We start from the raw sequence: 16,058 nt of genomic DNA on the forward strand, positions 1-16,058 counted from the left end.
AGCCAAGGGTTTTCTCTTATTTCTCCAATATACACTACATGCAATATCTAGTGTAATAACAATTCATTCTAACATCACAATAATATTTTTAGAGAGATAAAAATATTCTCTTCCTCCTTCTTCCTCCTCTTGACCGAAATATAGAGAGGACCAAAACATTTGGGTCAATTTTATTTAAAAGATTAATGTTATTCTAGTATTAATAATATTAATTTTATTAAGGGTATATCTTGGGTATCATTCCTTGGGAGGGATTCTACATTTGAGTCCTTGTTCATCCATTGAGGAAAGCACAAGAACAAAAGAGAAGGAGATCTCTTTTGTGCCCATATAAACCGAAATACCAATGTAAGATAAAGATTTCTTCCTTTAAATAGTTTATAGTTTGCATGCATAAGATCACTAATTAATTTTATGACTAAATTAATATATATCATATATGAATATGTTGAGTATATATGCAAATCGGTTAAAAGTTTTTCCGAGTTATACGATTAACATATAAAACTTGTTTAATTTTGTGTTATTATGATATATCACGAAAATCATTATGCATGTTAAAGTTTCTGGTCCTAAAATGTTATTAGGATATTTTGGTTAATTTATGGATTTTTATTGTTCATATTATACAATAATGGCATTAAAAATATGATTTTATGAATAAAATGTCATTTTCGGACTAAAATTAGCTAAACTTCGAATTTTCCAGTGATTTTTGGATATATTGTCACATATATTATTTTGAGATGACCTGTAAACGTTCATAATTTTTTGACTTCTTATGCTCGAAAAATGGATTTTTCATTATTAAAATCGAATTTAGATAAAAAAATAGGTTAATATGAGATAAATTTCGAATATGGTCATAGAAATTTAGTATGTTGTCAAATGCAATTTTACAAGATGTGTGTAAAATAATAGGCTATATTGAAGTCTTTATGCATGATTTATGATTTTTTGAAGAAAAATAGCATAAATAGTGACTTAATTAGTGAATATTAATAAAACATACTCTATGACTAAGGAAAAACATCACATGTTGCATTTTATTATCTTTTTCAGATATAAAATTGAAAAGTTAATGAATATAATTTTTCTTATGTTTTTATGATTATTTTGTTAAAACCGATAAACCGCAACATTGTTTTTCCGGATAAATTTCGAAATTTTTAACCTAAGTTTTTGAACATTATGAGTGTTATGATATTTTTCCAGAATGTTCATGAGTTTAAATTTCAAATTTTGAATGTATTTGAAATTTTGTGATTTATTTGAAGTTTATAGCTTATTTGTAATTTTAGGTCCATTAATGAACAATTTTAGAAATATGAGTTAATTATGGTCAAATAATTAGTGAAGACTAAATTTTGAGTCCTAAGAGGTTAGGGTAATTAACTTATGCATAAATATGAATTTATGTAATTTTTGTGATTATAAAACGTTGAATCACACAAATCCGTAAAAACCGTGTAATATACGATATTGGCTACTTAAAGGCGATTTAGCATAAAATTGGGCATGTTCATACATATTATAATGCTGCATTTTCTTTATGATTGTTATAATTTTATTTTATGTAATTTTACTTAGTATGGCCTTAGGTTTTTAATTGATATTACCCGAAATGTATGGGAATATCGATTCGGTTGTAATTTATTGTGATCTCGTATCACCGTTTTGTAGTTTAATAGATTTATTTTATTTTAGTTACAAATGTATAATAGGAAATTATGTAATTTATTATGTAATTTATTTATTTCGGAGTTCCCAAAGACGGATTTCTTCAAGATGGCGATACATAAAGACGGTGTTACCTCGAGATGCGTACCATAACCGAAGTTCAAGGGACCAATGGAGTTGGTTTCTGAAATGTAATAGTTAATTAGATTTTCTATTCTAGGAAGGCCATACTAGGATTTATTTTTATGCTTTGCATTTTATTTATATGTCACATGCATCGCTAAATCGCCATAACTAAAACATGCATCATCGTTTTATCGAGTTTATTGACCGTGTCAATTACATTATCGTAGTTCACCGCTTTAGTTCACTTAAATCGTGATAGATAATAAATTGGCATGACCTCTCGCTAAAATAAACAATTAAGACATAGCCTTACCAAAAATTAGAAACCCATGAAGTACCAGTTTCGCAAGGGAGTTGAGCCGGCTTTACCGTAAGACAAACCTTGTTACGTTGGTGAAGTGGGGTGATAAATGTCTACCCACCGAATTTATAAAGATGAGGGTTGTTTTCGGCTTTACCGATGCCCAAGTTGATGTAAGTTCTGATCATGGACACATTTATTCGAAATTTGGGTTGAACTCAACAAAAGTATTCTCGACGGTTGCCGGATGTGTTTCGGGCTAAAGATAATTTTTAATTTAAATTTATCGACCAAGAGTTCTAAAAGTAGAATCGATTAAAGTGTTAATCCACCGAGTTATATTGATGAAGGTTTTTTTTCGGCTTTACCGATGCCTAAGTTAATATGAATTTGGGTCTTGGAATCATTTATAATAGTTGGGTAGAGGTCACTATATAAATGTTCATATCTTGTTAATTTATTTACAAGTATTATTTAAAAAGACAAATGTTAATATTTCCTTTTCCTCCATATTTGTAGTTCATTACAATGAATCCATCAAACGCTACCGCACCAATAACTATTGAGTCATACCACAATGTTTTTGACGACGTTTGCTCCAACAATGATTTCGACACTACTAGAGAACTTCATTTTGGGATAGGTTCGGATGGAAACCTTAACTTCATCACTTCTACTAGACCACCCACTACCACTAGATCCCGTGTGAGCCCGTCTCAGGAAGACCACCTCATACAATCTATAGGATCTTTGTCTCTGGAAGATAAAGATGCCAAAACTAGTGAGAGCTCAAGCAATCAAGTTATTGCTTCCAAGGGCAAAAGGTTCAAGAAGAAGGGAAAGAAAGTCAAAAACTTCAAGCAAGTTAATGATGAGTGCCATTATTGCTATGGCATGGGACATTGGCTTAGGAATTGTCCCGTATATTTGCGAAATATAAGGGAAGGAATCATCACTCCAAAAGGTAAAATTCCTAAGGAAATTTATGTTATTGATATAAATTTTACTTCCACTACGACATGGGTACTGGATACCGGTTGTGGTTCTCACCTTTGTAATCATTTACAGGGTTTAAGAGATGTGAAGAGGCTTAACAAAGGAGATGTGGATCTACGCCTTGGAAATGGAGCTCGAGTAGCGGCCGAATCCAAAGGAACTTATGTTTTAGCTTTGCCTAACGGATTTGAGTTGTATTTACATAATTGTTTTTATGTGCCTACACTCTCTAAACACATTATTTCAATCGCTATGCTAGACATGGACGGTTTTTGTTTTGTCATTAAGAACAATCGTTGTACTATTTCCAGGAACGATTTGGTTATAGGCCAAGCTTCTTCCATCAATGGCATTTACATTTTAGAGACCTCAAATCCGACTAATGATATCTATAACATTTAATCAAAGAAACTCAACACAAGTGACCCAAGTGAAGCGTTCATTTGGCATTGTCGATTAGGTCACATAAACGAGAATCGCATCAAAAGATTAATTTCGACTAATGTGATTACACCATTTGATTATCAATCATATGGTACATGCGAATATTGCCTACTTGGCAAAATGACTCGTAATCCTTTTAGTGGTAAAGGGACACGAGCTAGTGAACTATTGGGACTCATACACACCGATGTATGTGGACCAATGGGCATCACCGCTCGTGGTAATTATGACTACTTTATAACCTTCACCGATGACTTGAGTAGATATGGGTATATATATTTGATGAAACATAAAAGTGAAGCGTTTGAGAAATTCAAAGAGTTTCAAAACGAAGTAGAGAACCAATTGAACAAAAGGATTAAGGCACTACGATCCGATCGTGGTGGAGAATATCTTAGTCTTGAATTTGATTCACACTTGAAAAGTCGTGGTATTATATCACAACATTCTCCACCCGGAACACCACAACTCAATGGTGTCATTCGCCGAAGGAGAAATCGAACCCTACTTGATATGGTTCGGTCCATGATGAGTCAAACCGAGTTACCAAACTCGTTTTGGGGATTTGCGATTCAAACCGCAATAAGATCTTTGAACAATTCTCCCACTAAAGCCACCGAGAAAACTCCATTTGAAATATGGAGAGGAAGAGTTCCTAATCTATCCTACATGAAAATTTGGGGTTATAATGCTTATGTCAAAACCAGAAATGACAATAAGCTAGCCCCAAGATCCGAAAAATGCACCTTTGTAGGGTATTCTAACACCCGAGGTTATTATTTCTATAAACCTCAAGAAAACAAAGTGTTTGTGTCTTCTGAGGCTGTCTTCTTAGAAAGAGATTTTATTTCTAAGAGACAGAGTAGGAGAAATTTTGAACTTGATGAAGTTCAAGAGCCACAAACCGAGGTAGAGATGCAAGAAGATGTTCCTTCGTCGTCTAACACGGTTGTCTCTCCTCCACTTAGAAGAACGAGTCGTGTTATACGCCATCCCGATCGATATGTGGGACTTATCGAAGAAGATGGAACACTCGATGTGTTGCTTTTAGAAAGTGACGAACCCGCCACCTACAAGGTCGCAATCTCTAGTCCAAATTCCTCCTTATGGCTTGAAGCCATGAAGTCCGAAATGGATTCTATGCATGAAAACCAAGTTTGGGACTTGGTAGATTTGCCTAAAGGGGCAAGACCTCTTCAATGCAAATGGATATTCAGTGTCAAAAATGGCATAGAAGGACATGATGATGTCTACAAAGCTAGGCTAGTGGCAAAAGGATTTACCCAAGTCCAAGGTCTCCATTATGATGAGACCTTCGCACCCGTAGCCATGCTAAGATCCATACGGATTTTGTTAGCGATCGCCGCATTTCATGATTATGAAATATGGCAAATGGATGTCAAAACCGCTTTTCTAAATGGGCATTTAGAAGAGGAGGTGTACATGATACAACCCGAAGGTTTTGTTGATTCTAAAAATACTAACAAAGTGTGCAAGCTTAAGAGATCCATTTATGGTCTTAAGCAAGCATCTAGAAGTTGGAATCATCAATTTAATCATGTGATAAAAGAGAATGGTTTCACTCGAAGTGTTGAGGAACCATGTTTATACATGAAATTTAGTGGGAGCAATGTTGTGTTCCTAATCTTGTATGTCGATGACAAACTACTCATTGGAAATGATATTCCGATGTTGTCTTCTGTTAAGAAGTGGTTAGGTAACCACTTCCAAATGAAGGATTTAGGAGAAGCACAACACATATTAGGTATCCGGATCCATAGAGATAGATCCAAGAGGATATTGGCACTAAGTCAAGAGTCTTATGTTTATATGATTCTTTGACGGTTCAGCATGGACAAATCCAAAAGGGGATTGGTACCTATGGTAACCGGGACAATATTGAGCAAGACTTAATCTCCCTCCGAACCCCATGATGTTGAACGCATGAAGACGATCCCTTATGCTTCCGCTGTTGGATCAATCATGTACGCCATGATATGCACACGTCCTGATGTCTCGTATGCATTAAGCATGACGAGTAGATATCAAGGAAATCCAGGAGAGAGTCACTGGATTGCCGTCAAGAACATCCTTAAGTACTTGAGAAGAACTAAGGATTCTATCTTAGTGGTTGGAGGAGACACCGAACTTCGTGTTAATGGTTACACGGACTCAAGTTTTCAAACAAATAGAGATGACATGAAATCACAAGTTGGTTTCGTTTTCATGCTCAATGGTGGTGCCGTAAGCTAGAGAAGCTTCAAGGAAGTTGTAACCGCAGATTCAACAATGGAGGCTGAGTACATTGCAGCATCAGAAGCTGCCAAGGAAGCTGTGTGGATCAGGCAATTCACGGAAGGTCTAAAAGTAGTACCTACCGCCAATGATCCCATCACTCTCTATTGTGATAATAGTGGGACGATCTTCCAAGCTAAGGAGCCAAAGTCTAGTAATAGATCTAGACATGTACTTAGAAAATATATGTAATAAGAGATTTCATTGAAAGAAAGGAAATAGCGATTTTTAAGGTTGGGACGGATGACAACATAACCGATCCGCTCACCAAGCCTTTATCGCAGGCTAAACATGATGGACATATGGAGTCCATGGGACTTAAATGTGTACCATGTTTATGTTAGATTTTGAAATGAAATAAAAGTGTTGTTTTTGTTCATGTTCATAATCGAATTTGTCTTTTATCTTTTTATTATACATTGTTATATCCAAACGGGTTGTGGAGACAATTGAACCCCGTTAAAGTGAACACGGATTAACATTGTTGTTAGGCCCAGCTTAGCCTGGTCTGACTCCAGCCTGGCCTGACCTTATTAGTCTGACTGAAGTAACCTAGGACCGGACAAGTCTGACTACTATTCAACTATTGAAGAATATTATAGCAAGAAGGCAACTAAATCCTGGAAAGAAAAGCCTGATGGTGAGTACAGAGTAGCCTGGCACGACACTCAGGCTGGATTAAGAAGAATAACAAGAAATACAGTTATACAAACTAAATGACCACGTCCTATTCTCAAGGAAGACCAAGTCTAACCACAAGACTATATCATTCCCACGAATCAAGACGTGATTAAGGAGAAAAGCTAAAAACAGTTAGAGAAGAACGGGTCAACCGGATTAATAGGAAAGGTGCCCTATTAATCAGGTAACAGCTCCGACTATTGAGAAGAACGTTGAGATTGAATACAACGTTAATATTTGTAGAACTATAAATAGCATGATCGAGCATTGGTAAGGGGGGTGATTCATTAGTTATCTATTAATTTATCTCTTACTATTTCCTGTATACTCAATTATATACACGAGTTTGTACTCAGCTTATTAAATTAATACAAGTGACATCTTTTATACTTAGTCCTTCTTTGTTATTTACTCATAATATTATTCCAAACTTATAGAACTAGATACCCTAACTACTCTATAATTAAGCCGGATCCTTTCAGGAAAATCTTGCTAAAACAATTGGCGCCCACCGTGGGGCATCTAGTTCTTCAACCAATAAAATTCCCTTTATCATTTTTCATTTAATATTCACACACAAAAATGGTGGAACTCACCGCAGAACAACAATTAGCGGCTGCCCTGGCCAAGATCAAAGAATTGGAAACAATCCAAGAGAAGCACCAGTGAAGGTAAATCAATAGTCAAGGAATCGAGTCTAGCCTCGAGGAAAAATTGGAAAATCAAAGCCGGGCTCCAAGACCAGATTTGAACCAGGAACCCCATTCTCATCCATTATCAAAAACATTGACTTTTCTAATTTTGGAACCCCGGAGAAGGATACATTATCCGGTACCCCAACCATTCCCAATGATGAAACAAACAAAAAAGCTAAAAGAATAATGATGGCTATGCTTCAGGAAATCCAAAAACTCCACAACAAAATAGAAAATATACCTGGAGTGCCAGACCCTGTGGCTGAAGTAGAAGTTGACAACTTTGCAGATTCACCCTTTGCAGATGAAATTGCAAAGATTGATCTCCCCAAGAAATTTACTGTTCCATCCATGAGAACTTATGATGGAACCTCTGATTCCCAAAATCATGTTGCCATATTCAAACAGAAGATGTTGGCTGTCTCAATACCCAGTGAACTCAGGCAAGTCTGCATGTGCAAGGGCTTTGGTATAACCCTGACCGGAGCAGCGTTACAGTGGTTCATCAATCTCCCAAATGGAGGTATCAAGAATTTTGCAGAATTAATCAATGCCTTCAATCAACAATTCGTGAGCAGCAGAGATATGGCTAAGAGACCCAGTAACCTGTTAAGGGTAAAGCAACTTCCTGAAGAATCTCTCAAAGAATTTCTGGCCGGATTTGTCAAAGAAAAGGTGGCCATTCCCAGGTGTGATGAAGAAACAACGGTGGAAGCCTTCGTGCAAGGGGTCCCGCTGACAAAGTGACATCTATGCGGACGACCAAGAAAGCATGCCCAACCTTTGCCCTTTGTTCAGTCCATCACCTTAGAGCATGTCGATTAGAAGAAGATCTCAACTTCGAACGAACTCATCCGGCGGAAAGCAAGTCTATGGACACGCTAACAGGAAAAGCTCCTACCAGAAAGGAGGCAACCCCAGATCAACACCCTATTCCAGGCCTGAAAGATCTGAAGTCAACATGGCACAAGAACACAAAGGTAACCTTTCTAGCTTACCAACTATTCCTGAATATACTTCTCTATTAATACTGCAGGATTAATTAAACGCCGTGAAAGCCTGGGAGATACGGTCAGATGGCCCAAGAAATCAGACAATCCCAGGAAAGACCCAACGAGATGGTGTGACTTCCATCAGGACATCGGGCACACCACAGAAGAATGCATCCAGCTCAGGAAACAGGTGGCATATCTCCTAAAGAAAGGCTTCTTGAAGGATTTAATCCAAAGACCAAAGAACAAAGATGAAGGATAAAACAAGAGAGATCCAGGAAACGGCAGAGACCCTCCTCCTCCTCCCCCCATCTATGAAGTCAAATTCATAAATGGAGGATCAGAAATCTGTGGTCTGACCATCTCAGCTGCCAAAAGAATATCCAGGGAATCCAGACTTCAACCTCCTTCCAGGCCCAAGTCATTGCCCGCTATTACCTTTGATGACTCGGACTGCAGGGGAATATCGATCTACACCATGACAACTGGTAATCACCATGCAAATTGGCACAAAGAAAGGTATCAAGAATCCACGATAGACGGAGGCGATTCAATCAACCTGGTGATGCTTGACGTCCTTAAAGCTATGAAGATAGACGAAGGAAAGATCATCAAGAAATCCAGCGTCCTGGTTGGATTCAACGGAGAAACAAAGAACACCTTGGGAGAAATCACCGCCAACCTATGTGGAAGGCGTGGCTTCATATGAGAGATTTGGAGTAATGGATTGCCTATCCTCATATAATGTAATCCTGGGCAGACCATGGATCCACAATGTCAAAGCAATCCCATCAACATACCACCAATGTGTGAAAATACCAACAGAATGAGGGATAACCACCATCAGGGGAGAACAGAGGACACTCAGAATGTTACACTCAAGCTTTGAAACCCTCAAAGTCGGTAAGTCCCTTGCATAGCAATTAAAGTCACTGTCAGGGAAGAATATGTAGCATAATCACAGATGGAAACAGGAGAGGTCATATTAGACCAGAATCCCGACAGAAAGTACTCGTAGGGTCAGATGCACCCGACTCAATCAGACCAAATATGGTCAGCTTTCTCAAAACTAAAATGTCTTGTTTTGCTTGGTCACATTTTGATATGACTGGTATAGATGCTGATGTTATTACTCATAAGTTGAATATTGACAAATCCTTTAAGCCTGTACAAAGCAAAAAGAGAAGAAAATTCGCTGCAGAGAGGCATGAAATCATCAACCAAGAAGTTGACAAGCTACTAGACATGGGAATGATCAGGGAAGTAATATACCCTGACTGGCTTGCAAACGTAGTAGTAGTCCAAAAGAAAAATGGCAAATGGAGAGTCTGTGTAGATTACACCGACTTAAACAAAGCCTGCCCAAAAGATCCATTTCCCCTGCCACACATCGATGCAATGGTAGATGCCACTGCAGGCCACGAAATGCTAACATTCATGGATGCCTCCAGCAGATTCAATCAGATAAAAATGCACCCTGCAGACCAGGAAAGCACGACTTTCATCACTGAAAGAGGTATATATTGCTATACTGCTATGCCCTTTGGATTAAAAAATGCAGGTGCAACCTACCAAAGGCTAGTCAACATGATGTTCAAAGACCAGATAGGAGACACCATGAAAGTCTATATAGACGACATGGTAGTCAAGTCAAAAAAGGCAGAAGACCACGTCAAAGACCTGGAAGTAGCATTCCAAATACTGGAGAAATTCAATATGAAGCTCAACCCACAAAAATGCCACTTCGGAGTCTCAGCAGGCAAGTTCCTGGGCTATATGGTGACAAAAAGAGGAATAGAAGCCAACCCTAAACAGATCAAAGCTATTCTAGAGCTAGAACCACCAAAGACGGTCAAAGACATACAAAAGCTGACTGGAAGAATAGCGGCCCTGAACAGATTTATTTCAAGATCATCAGAGAGGTGCAAATCATTCTACAACCTGCTAAGAAAGAACAAGGACTTTTCATGGACCCCTGATCATCAGGCCGCCTTTGAAGACCTAAAGATATATCTATCCTCTCCTCCCTTGCTGGCAAAACCAGTCAAAAATGAACCCCTGACAGTATACCTGCCAGTCACAGAAACTGCTGTCAGTGCAGTCTTGGTCAAAGAAGCAGACGGACAACAACACCCAGTCTATTATGTAAGTAAGAGCCTACTAGACGCAGAGATCAGGTATGGCCTGCTTGAAAAATATGTTTTAGCTTTAATTATGAGTTGCACAAAATTAAGACCATGCTTTGAAAGCCACCCTATAATAGTCAGAACCAATCTTCCTATGAAATCTGTACTTAGAAAGCCAGAATTATCCGGACGAATGTGCAAATGGTCAGTCCAGCTGAGCACATACAATATAACATTTGAACCAAGGACATCAATTAAGTCACAAGCATTAGCAGACTTTGTGGCTGATTTTAGTCCGACCCTAGAACCCGACCTTATAAAAGAAGTGAATAAACCGACCAAATGACCAAACAGACCTAGAATGGACCCTATTCGTCGATGGTGCAACCAACATGAGGGGCACAGGCCTGGGGGTAGTACTAAAATCGCCACAGGGGGATAAGATAGTACAGGCTATAAGCTGTGCATTTGAAGCTACCAACAATGAGGCAGAGTATGAAGCTCTAATAGCTGGATTAAAGGTATGTATTGACCTTGGTGTACAGAACCTAAAGGTACGTACTGATTCCCTTTTCATCTCCAACCAAGTAAATGGGATATATACTGCAAAAGACCCCAAAATGATGCTTTATCTAGATGTCGTTCAAATTTTAAAAGGAAAATTTCGAAGCTTCAATATTGACCAAATTCCCAGGGACTTGAATACCCAAGCCGATGCTCTAGCCGGCCTAGGATCTAACTTCAGTCCCCTAGACTTCGACAAAATACCCATCGTACATTTACTAGAACCTGAGATAAATAAACAAGATGAAAGTTTCCCAATTTATATTGCCAATTCATGGACAAAACCCTACTATGACTGGCTACAACAAGGAATCCTTCTCCTAAATAAACAGGATGCCAGAGCACTAAAAATAAAAGCTGCTTCGTACACTATTATTGTCAACGTGCTTTTTAAGAAATCGCAGTCGGGCCGTACCTCGATGCCGGAACCACAAGAAGTGAACAGATATTATCGAAATCCATGAAGGGCACTGTGGAAATCATAAAGGTGGAAGAAGCCTGGCAAGCAAAGTACTCGTAAACAGTTATTATTGGCCCACCCCGAGAGCCGATTGCCTAGAATTCACTCTAAATGTAAAGCTTGTCGATTCATGGACCATATATCCATCACCATCGAAGAACTACATTCTATATCCGCGCCCTGGCCATTTATGAAATGGGGCATGGACATAGTAGGAAAACTACCTCAAGCACCCGGACAGAAAGTTTTCATGCTAGCAATGACTGATTACTTCTCCAAATGGATAGAAGCTGAATCATACAGGCAAGTCAAGGAGAAGGATGTCATAGCATTCATCAAACACAACATCATATGTAGATATGGCATCCCTCTGAAATAGTATGCGACAATGGCACGCAATTCGTGGGAAAAAGAACAAGCAGCCTTCTTCGTGCTCAATGGAACATCAACCTGGTAACATCCACACCAGGATATCCAAAAGCCAACGGTCAAAGCGTAATCCAAGTAATAAGGTGGTAATCAGCTGTATAAAGAAGAAGTCGGAAAGAAGAAAAGGGATGGGTCAAGAGCTTACCCTGGTCCTCCTGGGGTGACGTAACCACACCTAAAAATTCCACAAGTGCCAAACCCCTTACTCCTTGGTCTATAGATGTGAAGAAAGATAATCCCTACCGAGGTAAAATTCCATCAGCCAGATACAAGATGAACACAACAACCAAAGAATATACCTCTAATGGAGGACAACCTGGACCTAACAGAAGAACTAAGAGATGCAGCCAGCATCAGACTAGCAGCATATCAGCAAAGGGTTGCGAAAAGCTACAACAAGACTGTCAAAGCCAGGGTATTCAGGGTAGGAGACCTTGTCCTCAGGAAAGTCTTCCAAAACACAAAAGAAAAGAATGCTGGCAAATTGGCCCCAACTGGGAAGGCCCCTACCGACGATTGACTCAGTAGTCGGCCAAGGGGCTTATAGATTACAAACCCTGGACGGCGAAATGATCCCAAGAGCTTGGAATATTACACATTTAAAACTATTTCACATATAAAATATATCTCTCAATCCAGGTATAATTTTTCACCTTAACATTTCTTGCCTGGCTTGATATGAAACTACATGTATGATACTTGCCATTATATGAATAAATGTCGTATATGATTTCTTCAAATTATGTGCCCAAAAACTTATCTATGTTCTCATATGCACTTTTACCAAGTAGAATCTTCAATACTTGTTTTACATACTGCATTTTATCTAAAACAAATCAAGAAGATTGGGGCCACCCCACCAAATATCCAACTCGATATCCAAATTTCGGATTCATAAACAGCCTTTAAATACTCGAGCTCCACTTAACATACAAACCTGGAAAACTCCTTCCGATTTGTATAACATAAATGGGTCATAAGCCCTCCAGACAGGCAGGGACATAAGCCCTCAGACAGTGCAACAACCCCACCCATAACAAACAAAAATATATATATATATTAAACTGGCCAGATCCAGCACAAAAACTGGCCCGATCCAGTCAGATAACTGGTCAGATCCAGCACACATCCGGCATTACAAAAGTACCTTGTCAAAACACAAAAAGAAACAAACAAAGACCAAATATTTATTCATTCAAAATAGTCGGCCCTACCACACACCTAATAATCATCCATTCCAGGAACATCCCCCCTGGATAGGCCAAAAAAATTTCTAAATATTCATTCCAGGGACATTCCCCCTGGATAGACCAAAACCTAAAAGAAAAATCTAAGTTATTTTTGAGCCAGTAACTGACTCACAACCATCCACCATTTCCTGGTCGCGATTTTGCCTTGGAAGGAGGAGAATCCACTTCTTCTTCTTGACCCATATTGGCCAAATCGGATATCGAGCGTCAATCTTTGTCTCATCCGGTCCGGATCCCAATTAGCCCTGGCCGATTCTCGGATCCCTTATAGCATCAACCCGACCTTTCCCGAAGAAGTACCGAGCAAAGATCAGCCAACCGCGCCTCCACAATTCCTTTTCAAAAGCAAGCTCCTCATTTTTTCTCAATCGATCTTGCATTGCCTCGCTTCTCGGCCTCCAACTCTTGCCTCGACAACCTTCTCAAAGATTTTTTGCGGCCACCTCACAAACTATAGCAGCCCTAGTTTCCTCTCTAGTCATTTGCCCCACTGGGATTGAAGTACTACCTCATTACTCCGGATGTATGCAGTCACGGTTAAGGTTATCCAGTTTTTCCTCCAAACTAGTAACCCTGGCCTGGGCATCCCTGAGCTGACAAGCAGTAGCCAACCCGGCATCCAATCCCTACATATATATAAAATCAATCAGCCAAGTACAAGGCAAAACAAAAAGTACATGAACAATTAAAAATATCCCCTTACAACTAACCTCCTTAGCCTGGGAAGTAAGTTCAGCAGCCTTTGTTACAAGAGAAGTCAGAATAGAAACCACTCAGTGCATTAGACGACTCAAGGGTACGAGAAGACAAGAGTGGCCGCTCATTTTTGCAGTAAAACTCATTTATCTGTGCCCGGGCATCATCCATGTCATCAATCCCCAGGTGCACTTGCCTTATGCTCTTGATTGGCCGAGCCTGGATAGGCTCTTTCTCTCCCTCCTCCTCTTCGAGGATAACATCTTCCCTCTTCCTTTTTGGAGCCTGGACGACCTCTGGTGACACTATCCTGGGTGGATCTTGAGAAGGTTGGACATCAGAAACCAGGATATCAAGCGTTTTGTCACTCCCACTAGCCTCCTGGCTCTTGGACTGTTCAGCAATCCTAGCCACCCCAGCCTTCAAATCCTTTGCAGAAAAGCTGGCCAACCTAGCGGAAGACCTAAATACTGAATACATAAAAAATATACGTAAGTATCAGACGAGAAATGACAAGAAGATAACAGTTAACATAAAGACATACAGAAGACGTACAGGAAAGAGCAGTAGAACTAGGCTTGCCTTTGGGTACTCTGACCCCAGTCAGCTTGGTCTTCATATACCGGGGCAACAATTCCCTGCCCAAACTAGCTGGCCATGTCCTCTCTTCCTCAGGAATAGCAAGGAAAGCCTCTATCCCGGGAAACGACTTCCTCATCAAGAGGATCAAAGCTCCAATCGGGAGCTGCAAAACCGTCAAAATTACACGGTGAAAATCAAAATCTATTAATTTCATGTAATATATATTGCAAAATAAGAGTACAGGGAACCTACCACTCTCCAAGGGAGGATATCTCAGATAATCAAAGCCTGATCCCAAAGTCTCAGTCCGGACAAACAGGAAAGTCTTTGCCCAACTTTTATCATCTCCAGAGTCCAGGTTAGTAATTAATTGAGACATTTTCGATTTAATTCTCAAATTAAAACGACCATTAACTGGATTTTTCATATGATAAATTGCCTTGATATCATTAAGGGTAATTGTGAGATTGTGCTTAGCACACAAATTTTCAACAGAATGGATAAGTTTCCAAACCATTGGCATAATCTGAAAAGGTGATACTTCCATTGCACGAATGGTATCAATCATTAAAGGGGTAAAAGGTAACTTACATGTACCGCTTTGAACGCCCATTCAAAAATACAAAACCATACGGTGACACCCAGTTAGCTCCGATCGACAAGATTCAGGATCCATACCTCGGTCGACTCAGAATTATTTTCTTCTCCCTTAATATCTTGTCATAATTTCTTTTCAACAAGTTCTCCTCGTGAAAGTAAGGATCCAAAGATTGAAGGGCGGTGAACACAGAGTCCTGGTACTTAAAAGCCACAAAGACGAGCGGGAGGATCAACTTCCATCACCTCTTCCTCCCGAACATCCGTGGGTTCAGCTCAGCAGCCAGCAGAACAGTTTTGGGATGAAGGACGTTTTTGTCTCCCATATCTTTTATTGTTTGATTAATTGTGATGAAGTTAAATTATCGAAAAAGTATAAATTAGCAGAACAAGATTGCTGAGAAATAGGGGAGAATTTCAGAAGAAAATTTAGCAAAGAAAGTGGAAGAAAATTGGTGAAGAATAATCTCGCCCCAAATACCGTATTTATAGAAGATGTATAACGGCATGGAAACCCTAGAAATTGCAAAACTGTCAGCATGACATCACTTAGCCGTTGCAGTGTTCAACGGTAAATAGGAGTCTAAGAGTCACTGAATAAATATGACTCTTCTTATTGTTTAACCCGGTAAAGTTGACATCTCACCCCTGGCCAGATCCAGCATGGGTAAAATGTCAAGGGGCAATTTTTAGGCCCAGCTTAGCCTGGTCTGACTCCAGCCTGGCCTGACCTTATTAGTCTGACTGAAGTAACCTAGGACCGGACAAGTCTGACTACTATTCAACTATTGAAGAATATTATAGCATGAAGGCAACTAAATCCTGGAAAGAAAAGCCTGTTGGTGAGTACAAAGTAGCCTGGCACGACACTCAGGCAGGCTGGATTAAGAAGAATAACAAGAAATACAGTTATACAAACTAAATGACCACGTCCTATTCTCAAGGAAGACCAAGTCTAACCACAAGACTATATCACTCCCACGAATCAAGACGTGATTAAGGAGAAAAGCTAAAAACAGTTAGAGAAGAACGGGTCAACCGGATTAATAGGAAAGGTGCCCTATTAATCAGGTAACAGCTCCGACTATTGAGAAGAACGTTGAGATTGAATACAACGTTAATATTTGTAGAACTATAAATAGCA

Source organism: Silene latifolia, chromosome Y (assembly GCF_048544455.1).
Source record: "Silene latifolia isolate original U9 population chromosome Y, ASM4854445v1, whole genome shotgun sequence".
Lineage (NCBI taxonomy): Eukaryota > Viridiplantae > Streptophyta > Magnoliopsida > Caryophyllales > Caryophyllaceae > Silene > Silene latifolia.